This window comes from Notamacropus eugenii, chromosome 4 (assembly GCF_028372415.1).
Source record: "Notamacropus eugenii isolate mMacEug1 chromosome 4, mMacEug1.pri_v2, whole genome shotgun sequence".
NCBI classification, from domain to species: Eukaryota; Metazoa; Chordata; class Mammalia; order Diprotodontia; family Macropodidae; genus Notamacropus; species Notamacropus eugenii.
In genome coordinates, this window is record NC_092875.1 from 468,215,732 (window position 1) to 468,240,134 (window position 24,403).

Consider the following 24,403-nt stretch of genomic DNA (forward strand, 5'->3'; position numbering starts at 1 on the left):
GTACAAGCCTAACAGTGCTATGAATGGGTATGTACAATTGAGTAACTTTTAGTCAGTTTCATATTGCTTGTCAGAATGACTGTCAATTCACAACTCTACCAACAGGGCATTATTGTGTTCAGCTTCCTATCACTCCTCTAGCAATTGTTATTTTCCTTTTTTTTTTGCCATCTTTGCCAATCTGATGGGTGAAAAGTGGGATCTCAGATTTGTTTTAACTTGTTTACATATTTTAATTAGTTCCTTACAAATCTTAGATATCAGACTTTTAGCATTGAAACTTACTGCAATGATTTTCCCCAGAATTGTTTCTCTTCCAATTTTAACTGTATTGGTTTTATTTTGACAAATTTCTGAGAAACAATTTATATAACATAAATTGCACATTTTATCTTCTAGGATCTTTTCTAGTCTTTGTTTACTGAAGAACTCGTCTCCATCCAAGTATTTCCTTCTTTGCTCCTCTAATTTGTTGATGATGTCTCTTTATGTCTTGTATTCATGTGGAGTTCATCTTGGCATATAATATGAGATATTGGTCTAAATCAAATTTCTGCCAAATGACTTTCCAGTTTTATCCATTATCTTTGTTAAATAATGAGTCCTTACCCCAGTAGTTAGGATTATGGTGCATACTTTGTGAATACATTGCTTGGTCTTTTTTTTGTTTTTTTTTTGCTTCTACGTTGTATACCTAATCTGTTCCACTGATCAATTTTTTCTATTTTTTTTAACAAATACCAGATGACCTTGATAATTATTGTTCTGTATTAGAGTTTCAGATCTGGTACTACTTGGTCCCCTTCCTCCTCACTTTTAAAAATAATTTCTCTTGAGGGTTTTGACCTTTTGTTCTTCAACATGGATTTCGTCGTTATTACTTCTGCCTCTAATAAAGTAATCCTTTTGTATTTCAATTGTAATGGCACTGAATAAGTAAATTAGGTGGTATTGTCATTTTGTCATACTGCTACAGCGTACCCACCAACAACTGCTATTTCTTATATCATGGTGTTCTGTATTTATTTCTGTAAAGTAACCCCACCAATTTAGAATTCCTGAAATTGTCATCATTTGACTACGGAAGAGCTGAACCTAATCTTTCTGCAATCTTTAGAAAAAAAGCAGGTTATGTTAAGCAAAGTATCAGTGAAAACAAGATTAAAGGAGGATGCTGTGCTCTTTGCAGCATAGTGCAGTGAAAAGATAAAAGGGCTGGGAGTTTGAAGAGCAAGGATCTATGTGTGGCTCTCTCACGTGTGAGCTGGGTAGTCTTGGGCAACTCCAGTAAATACCTTCCATGACTCAAATCTCTTTATCAGCAAAATAATGGAGTTACATTAAAAACCTCCATGGTCTCTTCCAGCTCTAGCAACAAATGGTCATCACGGAACACTTTCTGATCACTGCTTTGTCACAGATCTTACCAAAGGACTCAGCACTGAAAGGAACCTTATAAATCATCTGATCTCATCTTTTCATTTTACAAAAGAGTTCACTGTACAGAGTGATAGTAAGTACTAAGGATGGTAAAAAGAGGCATAAGAAATAGTCCCCAAAAGGATAAGCTTTTACTTTTACACTATCCACTTACATATAATTATAATAACAGTTATATGCATAGTAGAGAGCAAAAGAAAACCTAGAAGAAAGCACAGAAAAACTGGATTTCTTTGAAAACAATTTGGAGGATGTATTACATGGGTTTTCATGAAATGGAAATGTATTGTTCTAGATTGAATCCTATCATGCTTTTTCTTTTTTCATTTTGTATTTAAGTTTAAAATGAATAATTTTTTTTTTTTTTAAGAAATTACACACTGTTATCTATTCTTAAAGCAGGCCTGATCTTTGATTTTTTTTTTAAATTTCAGTTTCTACTGGGTTTAACTGATAATTCAATTAAATTCAACAGCCATTTATCAAGCACCAGCTATGTGGAAGGCACTTTGCTAGGCAGATACAAAGACAAAATCCCAAATCACTCAGCTCCCAAGGAGTTTACATGTTGCTGGAGATTATAATCAGTAAGCAGAAAAATAAATAAGCTGAGCTTGAAGGAAGCCAGAAAATTCTTAAAGGTGGAAAAAAGACTGAGTGCATTCCAGGCACTAGGCAAAGGGACAGAGCTGAGGGACAGGAAGTAGGTCAGCTTGGCTAGGAAGGAAGAGTACAGGAAAGTTGCCTCTGTGGCTTGTTGTTTGGTTGTTTCAGTAGTGCCTATTTGTGACCCATTTAGGGTTTTCTTGGCAAAGATCCTGGAGTGGTTTGCCATTCCTTCTTCAGCTCATGTTACAGATGAGAAACTGAGGCAAACAGGATTAAGTGATTTGCCCAGGGTCACACAGCTAGGAAGTGTCTGAGGCCAGATTTGAACTCAGGAAAGTGAGTCTTCCTGATTCCAGGACAAGCTGTCCACTGTGCCACCTGGCTGCCCCAAGTACATGAAAGGGAATGATATAAAATATGTCTGGAAAGATAGGCAGAAGGCAGATGGAGGAATTCTAAGATGCCTGGTTGAAAGTACAGCCAAAATTTACCTGTTTTTGTCTTTGACAGGTGTCATGTGATTTTTTTTTTTTTTTTAGATTCCCTAAACACATAATCCTGCAGTCCTCCACATTTCTTCCTGGGATATCAAATTTCGGGCTTAAAGATTGTTATGCCAAGTTTCGTCAACCAGTTTTATTTTATGTTATATACTTTTAAAGTATATAACTCAACAGACAAATTATGGAATTCAATTCAATTATACAGATATTTATTAAGTGCTCACTCTCTGCAAGCTCCCGCCCACAAGCTGATACTGAAAGGGGAGCAATTAAGGACAAGTCAAGTAAGGTCCCTGGATATCAGTTTCTTCATCTGTAAAATAAAGAGGTAAGACTAAACAATCTCTAAGAACTCTTTCAGTTCTAACAACTATCCATCAGAGAGCATTTTTTGGGGGGATAGCAAAGTGGCACAGTAGATATAGTGCTGGGGCTGGAGTCAGGAAAACTCATTTTTCTGAGTTCAAATCCAACTTCAGACACTTCCTAGCTGTGTGAGTCTGGGCAAGCCACTTAACCCTGTCTGCCTCGGTTTCTTCATCTATAAAGTGAGATGGAGAAGGAAAGGGCAAACCATTCCAGTACCTTTGTCAAGAAACCTCCAAATATGGTCATAAAGAGAAGAACAGCAACTCTCAGTTTTTAAAAAGTACATACTCAATGATATACCAGAGCATCTATAAACTAAGATTAAGTGCAGAGGAAAGATTAAAGAGAGTGACATGAGACTAGAATAGAAAGGCGGAAGTCAAGGAGTCTTCATGGAAAAGCAAGCATTTGAATTAGCCTTTGAAGCAAGAAAAGGATATTGCCAGACAGAGATAAATGAAGTCTCTTCTAAGAATGGGGAACTGTGTGTGCAGATACAACATGGTTACGAAAAGTAAGAGATGGAGAACAGTAAACACTCAGAGGGTCTTAGGAAGAGCTGGGAGTAGCTTTAGTGGAAAACTCAAATCTGCCAAGAAAGGAAACTGAGGTCCAGAGACATAAGTGACTTGCCCAAGGTCTCACAGGTAACAAGTGGCAGATCTAGTATTTAGACCCAGGCACCCTGATGTCAAACCAAAACTCTTTTTACTCTTATTTGAATGGAACAGAGTAGGAATTTTCTTTGCACTCAACATAGTATAATCCTTGTCTATGGAAGGTAGAAACATTTGATGTGCCACACAGAAGAACTTTTCTTCGTACTGATGTTAAGGGTCACTACTAAGCTTTACAAAACCTTAATTACTTTCTTACTTTGGAAAGACCCTAGGTTACAACACTAAACTATGTTTCAATTGTTTTTATCAAAATTATTTGGCTTAGAGTGTTAGACATGGCGACTATCAAACAACAACACATAGAATGAAACTGACTTTATTTTAACAGCCCAGAGAAGACATACTACATTGGACATATCCCTTAGGCAGTTCTCTGTGCAAAGTCACAATGGCAACTTATCAGATCAGAATTTCTAATAAAGAGGAAGAATAGAAATTTTAAGAGAGATAAGATATACAAGTAAGACTTAACCTTGAATTATTTAAACAAGTTATTGAAAAATCTGAAAACATGAAAACAACAGAAAAAGAAATGACATTAGCTATAATAACTTCATCCAGAAGTTAAACCAATATAAATTGCTATAACAAAGAGACCAAACACAAAACAAAAACCCACCCAGGTAAGCAAACATTTGAATTGCTTGCTAAGTGGAGCGAGAGGTCTGGTAAATAGAAAACCAGGTTACAATACAAACACAGCTTTAAAATCTTAAGAAGAAGGATGATGGATGATTACGAGTAGTATCATTTCATCCAAGAGAGAGAAGCAATGGGAGGTAAAACCAATCAAAAGAAAGTTTTGCAAGATGTCTGACCATGCAAAGTCATTGCACTCTTATGGAATCTTCCTCTGATCGGTGAATTATGATTTTCCATTTGAGGCAGCACTTATACTAACCAACATACTCTCTTCAAAATGGGATCATCCAATGTCTGCCCACACCACTTTTGGGTACCTTCTCACTCTCCCTTCCCTCTATCTTTCCATCTCCCTTTGATGTATTTCTCCCTCATTAGAATGTAAACTTTTTTTTTTTTTACAACAACAGGATCTTTCTTCTTGTTTGTATTTGAATTTCCAGCACTCTGCACAGTGGCTGGTACATATTGAGGACCAATCTATCTGTCTGTCTATCTATCTATCTGTCTATCTATCTATCTATCTATCTATCTATCTATCTATCTATCTATCTATCGTGAAAATGGAAAGCAGACTACAAACAGAAGGAAAACAGAAAAGATTGTTTTATCCAACAAGGACAGTGGAACCACCACACTGGGGCCCTGACATCATAGTCCCTGAGGGACTCCCAGAGGAAATACAAATGGAACTATGGAGAAAACAGACAGGAAAAAACAGCTGGAACAGATCAAGTACATTCAGAGATCTGTGCTGTTGGAGTATGATTGTGATTGTATTTACAAAATACACCAAAGGTGCACATAGTTTTGGACCCTACTGATTGCAAAAAAGGAAAGGAAAAAAATGAGAGAAAACATCCACAGCTACAAACCTATACTGGAGAAGAAATGGAAAACTACTCCAGCTTCCGCCAAGAAACCCCCAAAGGAGGGCACAGAGCTAGAAATGACTGATCTACAATGAATGAACTTACATACCAATTGTCCTATCTGTATAATCTAACTGAGCCATCTACATGTGAATTGAGGACATCCTCAATGAGGATGTTTGTAGGGGACAAACAAGGTTTTCACAAACAGTATTCAACATTGGATCACAATTGAATCAAAGATGAGTAAGATGCCATATTGGTTACTATTTGTTGATTATGAAAAAAAACCTTCCATTCAGTAGCACAGAACACTACCTTACTAGTTCTTTTTACAACATGGTGTTTCCTATTCACATATGGAGATCATTTAATATTCTTCTGAAGATTTAACAACAGAAATAACCCTGTTTAAGGACCCTGTGATAGTAAACATCGGGTTAACTACCACATTAAACATAGAGATATATGTTTAGCGATCAGCACTTACCACTATGATGGAGATGATCCAGCACTGAATGCAGGTAGAAAAGAGATTCCTCCTCAGTGAGGCCTTCAGCTTCTCTGTTTTTTTTTTTTTTAAATTATATTGTATTAACTCCATCAAGCCCCTAACACACCAGAGTCTCATGGAAGAAATCTGCAATCACTCAAAGGAGTTTGGTTTCTCCATCCCCATAGGAAAGACCAAATGGATTACCCATATATCAACATGCATCTGAATGGACAGGTGTCCACAGAGCTTGTCTATTGGCATGTGTATCTGAGGCAGCCAATACAGGTGGCCACTAGAGTGGGCCCAGAGTTGAAAAGAACTTTCAGAAGACTGCAAAGCACTTAGACTGACCCTGAGCTTTTCAGAACTGCAAAGGCTCAGCTTTTCAATACAAATATCTTCCTAGTGTTGTCCTATATCTTCCAAACCTGTAACACCATGTTTTCTGAAGAAACTAAAGATCAATATCACATCGAAGGCAGGTGCACGGCAGGTACGAGCCCGCTGTCACTTATAACCAATGAAGAATCGTGAAGAACAGGAATAACAGATGTCGCCACAGAATTATATGATTGGTTTAAGAGTAAGGCATGATAGAGAGGTGGATTACCGGAATTCTCTACTGGCACTTTTCTGATATCCAGAGAAAACAAGAAAGGCATCGAGAGCAGTGGGTGGGCCCTCTATAGAAAACTTTGGGGAGGACATAGACAAAATGAGTACAGGATGGGGCAGGTATGGAAGGCTGCTATCTGCTTTGCTGGAAGGAACTCCCACATAGATGAGCTCCATTTCAGTAATGAGTTAAGTTCTCATTCAAAGAATATGGTTCATTGTGTAAAAAAAAATCCAAATTTCCCCCAACTTCTTCCTGCTGAGTATATAAATGTTAGAAGTGATCTAACTCTACAAAGAAATCAGGAGTAATGAATTAAATGTGAACAGGAGCAAATCTTAACGACATAACTTTATTCTGCCATTTGGATATAAAACATTATAATATAATACCCAGTTATGTGATCATCCTGCATACCTTTTTGTTCAGCTTTTGGAACTAGACAATTAAATCTGTTTAAATACCCACTACGACCTAAGTGTTTACCACTTCCTGTGAATCACCCTTGCCAAAGTAATAATGTAAGTATCAAATTGAAGAAATCTTTCCTGTTCCCAACAAAAATTAATGTTTCTTGTTTCAACTTTTCATATGATATTCAATGCAATATCACTTTTTCTCTCCTGGGCTCATTTCTACGTGCTAATTACAGTCATCTTTACACAATAAAGCACCAGCAATTCAACACTACCATCTTCCCTAGTAATTTCACACAAAGGAGTTATAGCAGACACAGCAAGTAAAAGAAAAGATTATGGAAGAATCTACTTATTTTAGAAGATCTTACTTTCTTGAGAAGTTATTAACAAGGGATTTTTAAAAGGTTGCTTAACTCTAATGTATGATTTTACAGACACGGATGGTCTAATAAGAGTATTATACATGTATGATTTTTTTAACAGGGTAAAAGCCTGCTAAATCATGTATAATATTTGAACAAATGTTCTTTCTCTTCAAATACTGGGCTTGTTTAATCTTTAATCATTAAAATGAGGTGTTGGAAGCACTGCTTCTCTTCTCTCAGTTTTGACAATAAAGTTTTCCGTATTAGGCCGGACCCTGGGAGGAAAATAAACAATTCCTATTCATGAAAACTTAAGATGAAAATTAAAACCACAAGTTTGCTGCATCCAACTCTCTCCATTGCTGAAGGTTACAATTGCAAGAGGAAGGCTGCGAATGAATGCATTCATATTTCAGCTACAGAACTTAGGACTCAGGTACAGGTCCTGTTACTGAATGTATATTTGGTGAGAAACCTTATTGCCAGCTCAGAGGATCATAGATTTAAAAATGAAGGCCACCTAGTGATGAGGAAACTGAAGCTTGGAGAAAGATGGTGGGACTAGCTCAGGGTCACACAGCTACTGTCAGAGGCAGAATCTGAACTCTAAATCCAGAACTTCAATCACTACACCACGCTGTGCCTTCAAGCCCATTTTTCCAGGTAGACTTTCTCCTCCCCCTCCTCCGACCTCACCCCCAGCGTCCCAGGTGTCCAGACAAGTGAGAGACAGGAAGGCAAGGTTAGACTGCAATGAAATTAGAGAGAAAAAGTCACCCAGAGGGGTAGCCACTTGCAGCCCTGGGAATTAATTCCTTCCTCCAGTTTCGGACAACTGAATTATCTGTCTCAAAAGAATTAACGACATTACCACGGTCTGGGAGAAGCAGTGACTAAAGAACCACTTCCTAATCCCTGACTCTCCTCCTTTCTCAAAAACAACAAACAAAGGAAACCCTTAGTTTATAATTCACCTGCAATTCAGCATTCATATCTGAGAAGTGATAGAAAGGTCCTGCTATCTTCCACCCCACCCCAACCTTAGTGGGTTTACAGTTCTTTCTAGGAAGAAAGGATGAGGTCCCCCTGGGGTGCGTTTCTTGGAAAGAACGAATTCAGTCAGGGGGCATTCATCAGGTGTTCTCCAGGCTCGGAAGACGGGTAGATAAAGAACGAAGGCGCTCCTTCACTCCCCCTCCTCCCCGCCCCCAGCCTGGGTGGGTGAATCTGGGGGCAAGTTTTAGAAAGCTGAATGGCAAATGCACGTGTTCAGACCGCGAGGTTAGAAAAGCAAGCACAGAAAAGTGGTCATTCATGCTCCAGTGAGTGGCGGGTTTCAGGAGCCTCAGGTGGGAGGTGTGGCTGCCAAAAACAGTTTTTTTGGACAGCAAGGTAGCCAGTTAATTGGAGTCCAAGGAAAGCCCTTGGGTAAGTCGCTAGTCTACACCCTCTAGTCCCATCTCCCCGCCAGGCGCCCTCGAAAATCCCCAGGCGGAGAGCCCCCGGACCTCAGTTGGCGGCCCCGAGAGCCGTCCGCTGCCCCCCGGCTCCGCCAGCCAGCCCGCCCTTCCCTTCCTTTCCCTCCTTTCTTCCCCTCTTTCCCAACTGCGGGGAGCTTGGTGGAGTCCGGGGGTGGGGGCTCCTCTTGGAAGCCACGCTCGTTCTCCCCTGGCAGGCAGCCCCCTAGCCCCGGGCACAGGTGCGGCCGGAGCGGGCACGGCAGGCTCCGGGGGTTCAGGACAGCCGTCCCCGGGCCAGCTCCCAGTCTGCGCTCTCCGCGGTACCACTTCCCACCGCGCCTCCCGCTTGGCAGCGCAGGGCCGGGGACTTGGTGAGGGCACAGCAGGGCTGGCCGGGCAGCGCAGGGCAGAGCGCCGCACCAAAGTTTTCTGCCAAAGTCCTGCGGGCCGGAGGCTCTTCGCCAACCCCCCGGGCCAGCTGGGCTAGCCCCCGCTGCCTTCCTCGGACCTCCGCCCGGCGACCCCAGAAGGGAGAGGGGAAGGAGCACGCGTCCCTCCCGCCCACTCCGGCGCCACCCCCAGGACTTACGAAAGGAGGCGGTGGCTCCCCGAGCCCCCGGGTCCCCGAGGCCGCAGAGCTGGGCGCAGGCTTCTCGGCTGCGACAGCGGCCGCCGCGGCGCCGGCTCTCTCCGGCTCTCTCCCGCCCGCCCTCAGTCCTCGGCGCGGACTGCCAGGGAGCTGCCTCGGTGTCTCCGCCTGGGGTGGGCGGGAGGCGGCGGGGGAGCTCGGCGGACCCCATGACGTGTCGGAAAAAGGAGGGGCGCCGGCGTCTCCTCCTCCTCCTCGCCTCGGGTGCTCTAATGGGGACACCCTAACCGGTGCCAGGCACCCCGCCCCGCCCCCAGCTCCGAGCTGCGCCCCGGCTCTGGATTCTAGGTCCGCCTCCCACCCGCCCCCTCTCACCTGAGCCAGGCTGCCCCCGCTGCCCCCTTTCACTTTAGGAGAAACTTTGGGACGCATCTTGGCAGCCTCGACCTCTCCCCGTCCTTTGTTCCACGCCTCGGCTCGGTTCTCCCATTGACCTTTAGGGTCGATAGGAGGAGCTTTTCTTTCTGATCACCGAGACCTCGGGAAGGACGGAGCCCGCCTCCGGGCTCCAGCCCCTCGGGTGCTCTGCCCCCCGGATCCCCGGGATCCGCAGCGGCCACACGCTGCCCGCGTCCCCGGCTTGTTTAACGGGCAGCCGAGGGCAGTGCGGAAACAGTCCGAGTGAGCACTGCAGCACTGGACAGGGACCCGCTGGCTCTGGAGCTGGGGCCCTGGGGATTCTAGCTGGAGGAAGGAGGCTAAGGGTCGGGGCTGGAGAGAGAGGGAGGAGGAGCAGGGCGTAAGGAGAGAGAAAGAAGGAAGTGGTCTCTGAGTGAGTCTGCCCTTTCGGTTAGACTGAAAACCCTTCCCTTTGAGGGAAGTGAATCGAGAGAGCGGGCAAGGACGGCACCGACTAAACAAGCGTGCTTTCAGCTTTCCCCAGCCATCTCTCGTCACCCACTCGCACTTCTAGCCCCAGAGTGCGGCTACAATAACTAACTTTGCAATGTTTACCTATGCAAGCAACTAACTTGACGGCAGAGAAGTCTGGAAGTTTAATTGTTGGACTCTAAGGAATTGAAACACATTAAAGAAAATCCCTGGAGAATTTTAAGATCTTTAGGGCCGGTGCTGGTTCTCTGCATTCCCAGATTGTAGCAGACTGCTTTGCAGCATATGCCAGCACTTAGCGAGGATTTTTCTCCCCTAAAAAAATTTGGCCATCACATAACAGTATTAGAAGTTTCTTCCTCTTCACATGCAGGGCAGTAGGGGAGGTGGGATGGCGTCTAGAGTGGCAGCCCTTGGAGCCTTATAAAGGGAGACCAGCAGGGAGACCAATTAGACAGGGACCCAGGGACTCCATAAAGAGTCCATAAATAGCATAATCTAGACCAGCACTTTGCTCAGTTGAGGAGACTCAGACAGCTCTTCTTTGGGAGAGAAAGGAACCATTTCCAGCTCTCTCCTTTTCCAGACTCTAGTTTGTGTCCTGGAAATAGATCGGAAGCAGGAGATTCAACTTGCCGGTTCACATGTTCCTTCAGCCCAGCAGCGTCCAAGAAGACTTACCCATTCTCCCCTCCACCTCATTTACAAAATGGGCCTCATCCCGGCCTCTTGGAGGCGCTATCCTTGCTGCTTCTCTTTTTCAGACTCACTATGGGGGAGGGGAGCATTGGTGAGAACATGGTCTGGCAGTCAGCTTAGTTCTGTCCCAAAGTGCACCATGAATCCTTGATGTTCCCTAGAGCTTCTTTTTCTTCAGCAAACGAGCCTTTTGACAAGTTTGCCACCACTTATAGATGGTTTTAAGTATTTGAAGTATTTTCTTTAAGTATTCCAGGTAGAAAATAAAGCTATGTTGAGCTCTTGATTAACATCTTCTACAGCAACCAAACGGAAAGGGAAGTCTGGAAGCATTTTATTTGTGTGTGTTATATATGCCTTTGCAGCACCATGAATTAAAGACCTTCCATATAGTAATTTAGAGCTACTTCTACTCTGGTTCTGTACTGGACAAATAATTCCTTCTTTTTCCATGTCTTCTGGCAAATCAGGTTAGGGTTTGACCTTATCCTCCAACTAGGGTCATCTTCTCTAAAAAATGATGGAATAGATATAGGGGCCAACCTCCAAAATGTAGCCAAGAACCACCTAAGGGACCCAGGAACTCCTTAATTCTCAAACTCACAAGGTTTCTTCTGAAGCTGGAAATACACATCTCAGGATTGTCATTTGGCCACCTATGTTCAGGAAAGAATTACAGAGCAGAGAAAAGCAAATAGGGCTTTGAGATCCAGTCTTAAACCTCCTTAGACCAGTATATGTGCTGGCTGCCATGGAAAAGTAGCTCAACTTTTCTGCTGGGGATTTACAGCAGTGGAGTTTACAGCATAGTTCATCCTTCAAACAACTGAGGCCTGGGCCACTGTGCTAGGTGACCAGCTGCTTCAGAAACAGCATGATTGTATCACAGGACTATTCCACCCCTCACAGGAAATCCCAGAGAGAGGGATTCCACATGTTTTAGAGAGAGGAAGAAGAAAAGGGCGAGCAGGAGGCCCTAGAGGAGGGCAGGGGAAAGTCATCAAGGGACCACCGGGTTTTCTGCATTAATCCAAAAACGTTTTTCAGCGCTGAGCCAATAAATTTTTATTATTATCAGTGTTATATGTTGTTCAGTCATATCTGACTTTGTGACCCCATTTGGGGTTTTCTTGGCAAAGATACTGGAGTGGTTTGCCACTTCCTTCTCCAGCTCATTTCACAGATGAGGAAAATTAAGGCAAACAGAATTAAGTGACTTTCCCAGAGACACACAGCTAAGTAGCTGAAGCTAGATTTGAATTCAAGAAGATGAGTTTTCTCACTGGAAAGTCTTTCCCATTGGAAAAATGGGAAAAGATGACCCCAGAAGGAGTCCAGCTCCATGGGGTATACTCTGATTGGAGTGGGGTTTATGAATGTATTTTATCACTTTTCTCCAGCTCCAGCCTTGTGGCATCATTTCAGAGATATACTTCAAGACTATCTGAAGAGAAATAAAACGAGTCATAAGCAGGGTAGGGACAGACTTCTTGGTGTTCATGCCTAGCCACAAAGAGGTCAGTAATCCCTCATTTGGGGTGATGGATGGTGTATCTTATATATCTTATTGCTTTATTTTTCCAAGTCACATCTAATTAGTAATAGCAAAATGTGTAGATTGATGTACCCACCTGGCTGCCAGGTACTTAATAAATGCTAGTTAAATGACTGAATGAGCGAATGAATAAATGAATGAAAGGGAAGAAGAAACCCACCCCTCCTCGTTGGTCTAGGGGGGTCCTAGGGGGTCCACATGCTGGACATAGGCCTGATACAGAGTCAGGACATGGGCTTACTTCTCAGGGTAGGAGCTTCTTGGATTCTGACCAGTGACTTGTTCTGCAACAAGTGATCTAGATTGGCTGATGCTGCCGTGATAGGACTAGTGTCCTTCCCATATGTAGACATTTTAAAAATGTCAGTGGAGTTTACAACATACTTCATAGTGCAGAAAACTGAGACTTGGGGCAAGGCACTGGATGGGCTGCTTGTTTCAGAAATAGCAGGACTAGACCACAAGAGTGCTGGTGCTCACCTGCTTTTGTACATCTTACAATAAGCACTTCTAGTCTTGTGACCATATTTCTTTTCTACCATCTTGTAAATTGAGACCATGCACTGATAAGCTAGCCTCATAGACTGTTACAGTCCTTGATGAGTGCCAGCCCTTGCAGCTGGTCAGTCAAAAACATTTATTTAGTGCCTGCTATGTGCCAGTCCCTGCACTAAGTGCTAGCAATACAAAGAAATGCAGAAGTCAGTCTCTGCTCTCAAGAAGCTCAAGTGCAATTGGGGAAGACAACATGTAAACAACTATGTCCGTACAAGATGCAGATGGATAAATTTATATTTCTCTGCCTGTTAAAGGTTTTGGACATTTTAATGTAATTCTTGACAACTTGTTGAATTTGTGTTTTGGGTTTTTCTGAAGAAAGGTGTTCCTTATCTCCCCCTAAATGCTAGTAGTGCCTGCCCTCCCTCCCTAGTGGCCCTGCATTTATTTTAAATTTGTTTATCCTGTGTATACTTACATATGTACTTGCTGTCTTGCCCTAGTAGAACGTAAGCTCCTTGGGTTGTTTCTTTACTGTCTTTGTATACCTAGCACCTAGTAGCATACCTGGGCACAGAACAGATGCTTAACAAATGCTTGTTGGCTGATTGACTGATGAAGCATAGATGGAACGCTTATCAGATTTGGGGATAACATCAAATTCAATTTTATTTTCAGCTCTAGAGTCTTTTCCTCCTCCATCTCCTCCCCTAACCATTGAAAAGGCAAGAAATAGAAAACCCTTACAAATATGAAGTTACACAAAACAAATTTCCATATTAGCCATAATCTGAAAGGGGAAATAAACAAGAAAAAGAAAGAGGGAGAGAAAAAAATCTTCTTCAATCGGCACTTTGAGTTCATCAGTTTTCTCTCTGGAAGTAGATAACATTTCATCACGAACTTTTCAGAATTATGCTGAATCCTATGTGGATCAGAGTTAGTAAGTCTTTCACAGTTGATCATTGTTACAATATTGTTATTACTGTGTAAAGTGTTCTCCTTGTTTAGCTCATTTCACTCTGTATCAGTTCATGTAAGTCTTCCCAGGTCTCTCTGAAACCATCTCCTTCTTCTATCTTATAGCACAACACTATTCCACCACATTCATATATCATAACTTATTCAGCCATTCCCCAACTGATGGGCATTCCTTCAGATTTCAATTCTTAGCCACCACAAAGGAACCTGCTATAAATATTTTTGTACATATGGGTCCTTTTCCTTTTATCTCTTTGGGGTATAGACCTAGTAGTGGTATTACTGGGTTAAAGGGTATGCACAGTTTAATAGCTTTTGGGGCATAATTGCATATTGCTTTCCAGAATGGTTGGACTAGTTCAAAACTCCACTAACAGTGCATTAGTGTGCCTATTTTCTCACACCCCCTCCAGCATTTGTCATTTTCTTTTTCTGTTATCTTAGCTAATATGATGGGTCTGAGGTGGTATTAGGGATGACATGAAACTGCAAGAGTTAGATAACTTGGAGACCAGAATCATAATCCAAAAATACTTTGACAACATTGGATCTATAATCAAATTATGTAGATGTGTGTATACTTGTACAGTGCTTTGTAAACCCTAAAACATTACATAAATGTTAGCTATTATTTCATAAGATAAAATTTAATAGAGGTTAATGTCACAGACTTAGAGGATGGATGTCTTCAGTGTGTTTGAAAGATTTAGCGTGTTGGATCTACTGAGGAACGTGGGTAATAATAATGATAGCCAGTATTTACAGAGTGCTTCAAGATTTGCAAAGCTCTTTACATGAATAACTTCACTTGATCCTCACAACAACCTTGTGAGATAGGCTCTATTATTATCCCCATTTTACAGATGAAGATATTGAGACTTAGAGAAGCTAAGGAACTTGCTCAGGGTCACACAACTCATAGATGTGTGTACCATATCACCTAGTTGCCTCTATGAATTACACATGATGAGAAGGTAGAAGTAAATAGGGATCTGCGCTACTGGAAGAAGCACTCACAGAGATGAGGTTATGGATCCCTTGAAATATTGAACTAAAGGTAAATTCATTCACTTGGATTCAAACACCATCAGTTGCATGAGTGTAGGATGGGGAAAGTCACAACTGGTAATGGTTCATGGAAAAAGACCTAAACTTTGTATTTCATGGTGAGCCATGAATGTGACATGGTAACTAAAAAGTCAATGTTAAACTACATTAAAATTTTTTAGTCTCAGAACCCTCTTATGTCTTAAAATAACTGAACTACCACACCACCCTGAGCTTTTTGTTAATATATTTACCATAATATTAGAAATGAAAACATCTTAATATTATTATGAAAATAGTTTTGATGTCACGGGCCCCCTGAAAGAGTCTCAAGGGTCTCCAGGGGCCCTTGGATTGCACTTTGAGAACTGATGAACCAGAGTAGTGGTATTATAGAGTCCACAGCAAGAGAGGTGCTAGTCTCATCTGACTCTGCCCTGGTCACACTAAACCTAGAATATTATATTCCATTTGGATCCCCCATGTAAGGGAAGACATTGTATACATGGACAAGGGAAGTGTCCAGAATGGGGACGCTAGCTCGCTCCTACATCTAACCACTTACCAGGTATTGCCATGGCTTTCCTATGTAATCCTATGGTTACCATTCCTGTGGATAAGGCCTTTCTCCTAGACCAAGGATTTATCCTCTTAATGGACTTCCCTTCTTCATTCTCACTCTCTCATTCCATGTGAACCCTGCCAGATTAATATTCCTACAGTCTAGCACTGACTGGGCAGCTAGGTCACAGAGTGGGTGGAGCACCTGTCCTGGCGTCAGGAAGACCTAAGTTCAAATCCAGTCTTAGACACTGTTCTAGCTGTGTGATGCTGTGTAAGGCATTTAATCCTGCTTGCCTTTGTTTGCACACCTGAAAAAAGAACTAGAGAAGAAAATGGCAAACCACTTCAGGATCTGTGTTAAGAAAACCCCAAAAGGGGGTCCCAAAGAGGTGGATACAACTGAAATGACTGAATAACAACAGTACTGAATATGATATTCCACTGTTCCCCAATGGCTACTAAAGAAAACCCAAACTCCTTCCAATGGCATTTATAAACTTCCACACCTTGGTGCAATCTTACCTTGAAGACTTATTTACTTGTTTCTGCTTTCCCCGTAATCTGTGCACCAGCCAGACTGAACCACTTACTCTCCCTTGAACATATCCCTCATTTCATTGCTTCCTCATTTTTTCACACATAGTTTCACATACTTAAAATGCCACCCCCAACATCTCCACCTGTTGGCAAACTACCTATTTTTCAGGATCCAATTCAAATTCTACCTCTTTCATGAAGCCTTCCATCCTTTCCTTTCTTAAATATACATATCACTAATGGCTAGAACCATGCTTGCAATTCATTTTTTACAAATATCATACTTTGTGACTATATATCTGCATATTCAGGTTGTATATACATACATATATCTATCTATAATTATATCATCCATGTCTATATCTGTGTCACCTATATTTATCTATTTATCTATCTGTCTTTCTGTGTCTGTCTGTCTACATATCTATCTATCCATCCATCCATCCATCCATCCATCCATCTATCTACATGTCTGTCTATCTATCTATCTGTCTATCTATCTATCTATCTATCTATCTATCTATCTATCTATCTATCTACATGTCTATCTATCTAGGATATTCAAATATCAACTGTATCAAGTATAGGATGGGAAATATCACAACTAGGCATTAGTTCATGAGTAAAAGATCTGTTTTTTTATTTCACTGTGAGTCATGAATGTGACATGGCAGCTAATACATTCTGAATAGCCTTGAGAAACCATTGTTGGTCCCGTAGGAGCTGGGGTAATATGGCATTCCATTCTCTTCCCAAGGAGCTTTCTGCTCTGAATCCAGCCATATAGTTGGACTGGGTTCAGTCTTGGGAAGCTTGCCTCTAATAAAGGGGAATAGGGTCCTTTTCCTCACACTCATCTACTCCTCTCCCACCCCAGTGGCCCAGGGATGATTTTACTCATAGCTCAGTTTATTGCTCACATTTAGGGTCTAAGCAAAACAAGGAGGAATAGAACTGTACTTCATGTACAATATGAATCAGGTCTGGGACAAGTAATTTATTCCTACACAAAAAGAAATGCTAAAAATAAAGAATCACAGTGTGCATTAACAAGAATAACTTAAATACAAGATTCAGTCATTTAACTTAAATCTACTGCTAACTCTTGGAATGCTAGTACTTAAATCTCTTTAGAACATATAGCAACTTACAGAACTAATTATATTAATTAGGTATTTTATATTTTACCTTGGATCTGCACTGTCCAAATAACTCCCAGTATACATCTGCTGGTAAAATGACCAAGTTTGGGCTAGTCCTATTGTCAGCATTTGTCTTTTCTGATACTAAAACTTCTTCTGCAGATAGCCAGCTCCAACCTGATGGGACCTTTCAAATTCACAAGTTAGCCTCTATGTCCATAGCTATGTCCATCCTAAGAATGATGTTCCATCCCTTAAAAATACAAAGCAGAAAAGGCTAGAAGAGGCCCAAGTTGCATCAACATCCTGTGTAGGAATAGTGGCGGAGGGTGGTACAGTGGATAGAGCACTGGACTTGGAATCAGAAAGACTCATCTTCATGAGTTCAAACATAACCTTAGACATTCACTAGCTCTGTGACCCTGGGCAACTTTTCCTCAATTTCCTCATCTGTCAAATGAACTGAAGGAGGAAATGGCATACCACTTGAGTATCTTTGCCAAGAAAATCCCAAATGGGGTCATGAAGAGTTGAATACAACTGAAATGACTCAGTAACATATCTCCCATCCTCTTCACAGGGAACCCAGATAGCGAACGAATATGATCCCTGTAACGCAGGAGAGTTGAAGCCAGGGGCTGCGTTGAAAGATTTCTCTATAGGGATCCTCAAATCTAAAATAAGCTATAATTAGATTATTCTCCTCAGGACCACTCCAGATGATCATTATCATTAATTGCCATAAATTCAATATTATGCCTCTGAGGCTAGTGGAAAGAGAGCTAAACTTAGAGTTAGGAAGACCCGGGCTTGAATTTAACCTCTATTATATTTAGTATGTGACTACAGGCAAGCAAATGAACTTCTTAGTCCCTAGGCAACTCTCTACAAGTGTAAGATATGGGGCAGTTGTTGCATTGGTAGAGGGATTTTCCTCATTAGGAGCTCTCTAAATCAATGGATCACTGGTCTGAACTAAAACAAAAGAAAAAATAAGCAGCTGGTTGGTGAAGTAGATAGAATGCTGGACTTGGAGTCAGGAAGATTTGAATTCAAATCTAACCTTAGATACTTATTAACTGTATGATGCTACAGGGCAACTCACTTAATCTCTTTTAGCCTCAATTTTCTCATCTATAAAATGGGGATGATAATAATAGGACCTACTTTCCAGAATTCTTGTGAGGATAAAATGACATAATATTTGTACAGATCTTTGCAAACCTCAGAAGGTTATAGAAATGCTGGGGATTCCCCACACTTCACTCTGCATCATTTTGTATCATTTTATGTCAGTCTTCCCAGGTTTCTCTGAATCAGTCCTTTTGGTTATTTCTCATAATTCAATAATACTCCATTACAGACATAAACTATTGCTGTGGTTGCTGCTTGTCCATCCTTCGTTTTCAAAAAGGACCATTGACATCAGGAGGGTGGTGTCACTTGTGAGTGAATTGGATTTAAGTAAGGCAGAGCTGTGCAGAGTCATCAGCCTCCCTCTCTCCTCCAAAGTCATTGGAGTCCAGTGACCAGACATAAGTCAAGAAGACTAGTGATGACTCGGTCCATAAACTATAATTTGTTTAGACATCCCTTAACTGATGTGTACTCTCTTAGTTTCAGTCCTTTCCTCAACAAAAAGCTATGAATATTTTGTACACATAGATCTCTTTCTCCTTTCTTTTATCTCTCCATGTATGTGACTAGTAATGATATCACTAGGTGAAAGAGTTTGCACAGGAGAGTGTCATCTTCCCAGGATGGGTGGGTAAGTTATAGCTCCACCAAACAGGGCACTCAATGGACCTCTTTTCCAATTATCATTTTCCATTTTTGTCATCTTTGCCAATCAGAGGGTGTAAGCTGAACATAGCTGTTTTAATTTGTATTTCTCAAAATGTTGGCATTGTAGGAAGAAGACAGTCAAATTACAAGATAATGATGATATTGAGGTTTTATTTAATGTAATTTTATTTTCCACATAATTCAAATTGTGCATTTATGAAAGTCCATGAAATAGTGAGTCACCAAATTGGAAACTTTTGTTCATGCTTTCACTTATTCAGCAAACACTGATTAAGCACATACTAGATGCATAAGCCTGTGCTAGGTTCTAGGGGAGATACAGATATTTTCTTGGAGGCAACTAGGTGTCACAGTAGATAGGGTACTGAGTCTGGGATCAGTAAAACCTGAGTTCAGATATGGCCTGAGACACTTACTAGCTATGTGACTCTGAGCAAGTCACTTAACCTCTGTTTGCCTCAGTTTTCTCAACTGTAAAATGGGGATAATAATAGCACCTACCTCCCAGGGTTGTTGTGAGGATCAACTGAGCTGTAGTTGTAAAGTGCTTAGCATAGTGCCTGGCACATGATAGATCCTGACCAGAGACTGAGGTGGCATAGGGGAGATTTTATACTTTAAGTGTTGGGGGGAAAAGAAACCTAATCTGATGGTTGTGTGTGTGTTGTTTTTTTTTTTATCATTCTAGAAATTTAAATACAGCCATGTAATTTTTACTCTTGCATTTGCTCAATAATTCCTTTCTTATATTTGCCCTTTTCCTTTCTACTTGACAAGATTTGATTTTTTGCTTAAGGATCTTTCTGTGATCTTTGTCCAGCTTTAGCCTTGTGATAACTACCTTGCTGGGATAAATGCCCACACGGACGGTTAGTCTTCTCCCTCTGTACATGCTCAGTGTAGATTATATATTTCTTTCTGTAAACGTGGACTACCTTGCCACTTTTCTGTCCTTTGCAGTGTCCTTGAACAACCTGGACTTGATCTTTTGGAATAGGCGTGGAGTAGACATTGTACTTCTGCCTTAGCTCCTTAGAAAGAGAAGACACAATTTTCCTCTGTATGTGGGAAGGGGCATTGATATGCTTCTTGTGGCTCTTGAACTTCATTTTGACCTCAGAGCCACCTTGGAAGAGTTAAGTGTTTAAATAGAACTAGAGTACTTGGATCCCTCACACTGGGGGAGGGAGGGGCACACAACTGGTGGAGACTCTAGCCAGTGGCATAAATGAGAGACTTTCCTCAATCCCCTCAAGGTATGAGGAGAGGTGCAATGTAATATACAGCTGTCCTTTAGGCAATAGGTTCCAGAGATAACTAGGATACGTGCAGTAGAGTTTAGAGTTTATAGTTTATATACATAAGTTTATATATAACTTTGGGGTTGACAGGTAGATGCCCCATCTCTCCTTACAATAATTGAGAAAATAAAAAAAAACACTATGTTTAGATAGTTCTGCCTTTCTCTCCTCGCCTCCTCCCTCAATACAAACACATTCACAGTCAGTCATCTACCCAGTCTGTTGAGCGTGGACAGGTACTAATACCTTTTTCCATCAGTTTCTTTTTTTCTCCTGCCAAGATTAGTGGTGAGGCCAGGCAGAATAGACACCCTGAAGGTAGAAGGAGGATTCTTGACATCATGGCAAAGGCATTTTATAGATATATTTCACAAACATTTCAAAAACATCATTAAGCCAGTGCCCTACATGCATACTGGTTTCCCATTTGATACAACTGAAGGGAATGATTTTAATCTTTCAGCAAGGACACGGCATCATTTGTTTTTAACTTCAGTGTTGGCATCTGTGCTCCTACCTTGAGATACCTGGAAAAGTAATGTGAATGAGCAAATATGAGTTTGCAAAGCACCCAAAGGGATTTATAGGAAAACAGGGCATTCTGGATTCATTTTAAATCTGGGACAAGGTAGTCTACCTCATAGGACTTCAAATCCACCTTCTTTACTGGCATTTTATCAGAAGGAGATAGGAAATGATAATGTTTAATATAAAATTTTAGAATAATCTCTTTGTTCTCTCTGAAGTAAACTCAGAGAATGCCTCTTCCTATGTCAGCAAAAGCCAGCCAAAGCTGACTCTGCATTCCTTGGGAGACCTTTAACCTATGACATATCTTGAATAATGGGACTTTCCTTTGTATCTTATTATCTATAGACACATACTATGTTATGGCATATTAATGGTAAAGAAAAAATAGGCATCCTGGGTTTCTATTGAACATTGTTTGCCCTTCCTGCATCAGTTACCTGTTTGGGGCAGGAAGCCTGCCACTTACTAGTGGTGGGATTTCCTTACCACCTGGGACATATGTTTACCCAGCTTGGAATCTCAAGACTTGACTGACATTGCTTTGTTAATTGTCCTGTCTTACTGAATTTATGATTTGCTCAATTAGGAGAGTTCCTTTCTCATGGCAAAATGTACATAAGCCAGAAGATTTCTGCACTGGGTAGCCAGAACATTTCTGGCTCCACAATGCATTATGTTACCGTTTTCTTTAATAGGGAATTGATTAATTAATTAAATCATAAAATGTATGCATTTGGCCTATTGCCTTTTTTCTTAACAAAGTTTTCAGGTCAACAGAAATAAACAGTTAGCCCCAAAGGAATTTGTATGTGCCCATGCATGTTGAAACTCTGAATGTGATGAAGTTAAGACAGTACCTTGCCACAATCTTTGGTTCATTAGCACAAACTTTCCCCCACCCCCTTGAGACTATGTTTTAATTTAACACAGAGAGAGGCTTGGGTCAGGGATGGGGTGGAGGGAAGTATAGTTTGAAGGAATAGACCTAGATAGTACTATAATCAGCAAGGCAGCTTAAAGCATAGTACTTGTGTCTGGTTGCTCAATATGTGCATTCACAAAAAAGCAAAATGTGGGCTGAAGCCCATTGCAACTCCCTACAGAAAATACCTCAGGCCAGGAGGACTGTTTTTCTACCTGAAATTTCCCTGAGAAGAAAAGAGTTTCATGTGAGTTTGATTCCAGAACATTCAAGATTTGATCAAGATGAAACTCATCTTGAAAGATTCTGGGGTCACAACTTTAAAAAAAAAAAAAGAGTACATTCAGTCTAGTCTGAATCCATATTTTTCACTAAAGTGAGTAGTTCTTGACTTGGCTTCCAAGGACAGAAATTATACTGCCAAGTTAAACGAACTTACCTACAGCAGCTCAGTGTTTGAGAGACTCCAAACAAAACTGTGGGAGAAAAGAAGCATTGGGCTGCCTACCGAACTGAAGGTCTCCAGAGCTGTTGTGCTAACCTTTTTGTATGCCTGTGAAATCTGAATAGTCTACCAGCTCCAAACCAGGAAACTGAATCATTTTCATTTTAATTGCCATAGGAAGATTCTGAAATTCACCTGGCAAGATAAGGTACTGGACACTTGCTTGAGGCTGAACTGCCAAGCATTCAAACTCTACTGCAGAGATCAAGCTCTGATGAGCTGGACGTGTATTTCACATGCCAATTGTACATTTGCCTAAAGGACTATTTTTTTGGAGAATTCATACAAGGTAGGCGCTCACACAGAGGTCAGAAGAAGCAATACAAGGACACACTCAAGGTCTCTCTAAAGAACTTTGGAATTGATTGTGAGCCGTGGGAGACATTAATTGACACAGGACCACCTAGCATGGTGTGCCCACAACAAAGAAGGTGCAGTAGCTCAGAAGAAATGAGAGACATGCACATTAAGAGACCTCTGTGCTCCAAATGTTCATATGGACTATTTGTGCCTGACTTGTCTGGTAGAGGCTTTCATACTGATATTGGTCTCATCAGCCACAGCCTGACACACTGTACCTTGATCCCAACATAGTGATATCATTTTGGTCCTCTTCCAGCACATAAGACAACAACCACGGGTAGAAATGGTAAGATTTTCAAGGCTGCCCATTATTCAGAATGGTTATGCCATTTTAATTAATCAATCAGCAGGTATTTATTGAAAAAGAATATGGTGCAATGGAAAACCACTTTCATTCAGAATCAAGAAGCCAAGGATCTGGCCCCAACTTCCTGCTTTTCCTCCTGGTAGGAATGAAACTCTCCCTTGAGTAAGGGTCAGGGGGAAAAGCTAGAGATGTCTTTTCTGCTCCTGCAACCCCCTTTTCAAGCCACATAACAAAACCCCCATGCTACATGTAGGGGTGGCAGCCGTGTTACAGATAGGGGCTCTGTCTATAAAAATATAATTTCTGATCACTTATATAAGAAATTGTGGAGGTTTTGCTAATTTTTCTAAAAATCCAGGACAATTATCTCTCTCTGTCCTTTTGTACTTCTTCAGTATTCCTTTTTCCTAAAGACAGTCTGTTGTTTTTTAGATTGTGCCACTTGAATATACCTTTTAGGCCAAACCATCTCAGGCTTTTGTTAGATGGCTAGAAGCCAAAGTTCCAACCTTAAATCCTATAAGGTTCACTGTTTTAGGTGTGTTTATACTTTTGCTGGCTTGGAATGAGTATACATAGAAATCATTTTCTACAAATAACCTGGTTTACTGTTAGGATGCTAACAATTTTTTTGTGATAAACTGGATTTTTTCTCAGACTGATTTTTTCATGATAGTGGGAGGCCATTTCCTTTGGCTCATTTCTTACCTACCCTTTTGAATAGGCATTGCCTCAGGCAGGTAGTATGATGCTGGGAAACTTCCTGACTTAGCAAGTTTCGAGGTCCCATCCCTCCTTCTCCCCCACCCTCACCCCCTCAGCTTTTGTTTCAGCAGCAGTTTCTGCCTCCCCACTCTGGAAAACACTTTGTGTTTGTATTTTTCTTTTTTTTCTTCTGAGTAACTGGCTTTACTTTAATCATACATAATTTTGTTTCTTTCTGGCTATATCCTGTATTTATGTTTTAATGCAGAATTTATTTCTGTTTTATTGTTTTTGGAGGTACCAAGTTTATCGAAGCAGGATTGGCGTGGCTTCATCCTGTTATGCAAGTGCTGAATTTATTGATATGATGTATTGCTTAAAAGTCTGAATACTATTGTACATGTGTTAATGTGAATTGCTCTATGTTGATACCTGAGAAAGTCGTTGATACTGTTTTCATTATTTGAACTCGTGTCTTTTGTTATACTATTGCATTGTTTGGGCCCAGTATACCAATCTATTAGTCCATTGCTGCTGTAACACTGTACAGTTATTAAGAGCATTGATATTTGTGTATTAATAAAGGCACACATGTAGCAATGTCTAAAATGAGAGCAGCTAAGGTAATTGAGGTGTACTGTCTTACTTTTGCAGTTCAAAAGCATAGAGAGGCCCTAATATTGGCAGTAGATTCAGACTTTAACAATGAAGACTTTTTCTTTCTCAGTATTAGGGTAGTTGGAGGGATTATATTTATAGAGAGAGGGCACCGGGTGAGTTGAATACAAAGGGATGATATCTAAAAAAAATTAAATTAAAGGGTGAGAGAGGAATATATTGGGAAAAGGAGAAAGGGAGAAATAGAATGGGGTAAGTTAATTCTCACATAAAAGAGGCAAGAGAAAGCTTTTTCAATAGAGGGGAAGAATGAACCTTACTCTCACTGAATTTGACTTAAGGAGGGAATAACATGCACACTCAATTCAGTA

At 41.1% G+C, this 24,403-nt stretch overlaps 1 protein-coding gene and 1 pseudogene across 2 annotated transcripts in view; one reads left to right on the top strand and one right to left on the bottom strand.

Annotated features, from left to right (window-relative positions):
- The window catches only part of GCNT4 (glucosaminyl (N-acetyl) transferase 4), a 42,806-nt gene extending 33,024 nt beyond the window's left edge, over positions 1 to 9,782 (bottom strand). The window contains exon 1 of one of the 2 annotated variants that reach the window (XM_072606360.1): positions 9,436 to 9,782. The gene's annotated coding sequence lies outside the window, so the exon portion shown is untranslated. Of the gene's footprint in view, positions 1 to 9,060; positions 9,321 to 9,435 lie in introns of those variants that run through there. The other variant, XM_072606359.1, reaches the window with a different exon arrangement.
- LOC140502718 (dimethyladenosine transferase 1, mitochondrial pseudogene) overlaps positions 9,270 to 24,403 on the top strand; it is a 29,835-nt pseudogene continuing 14,701 nt past the window's right edge.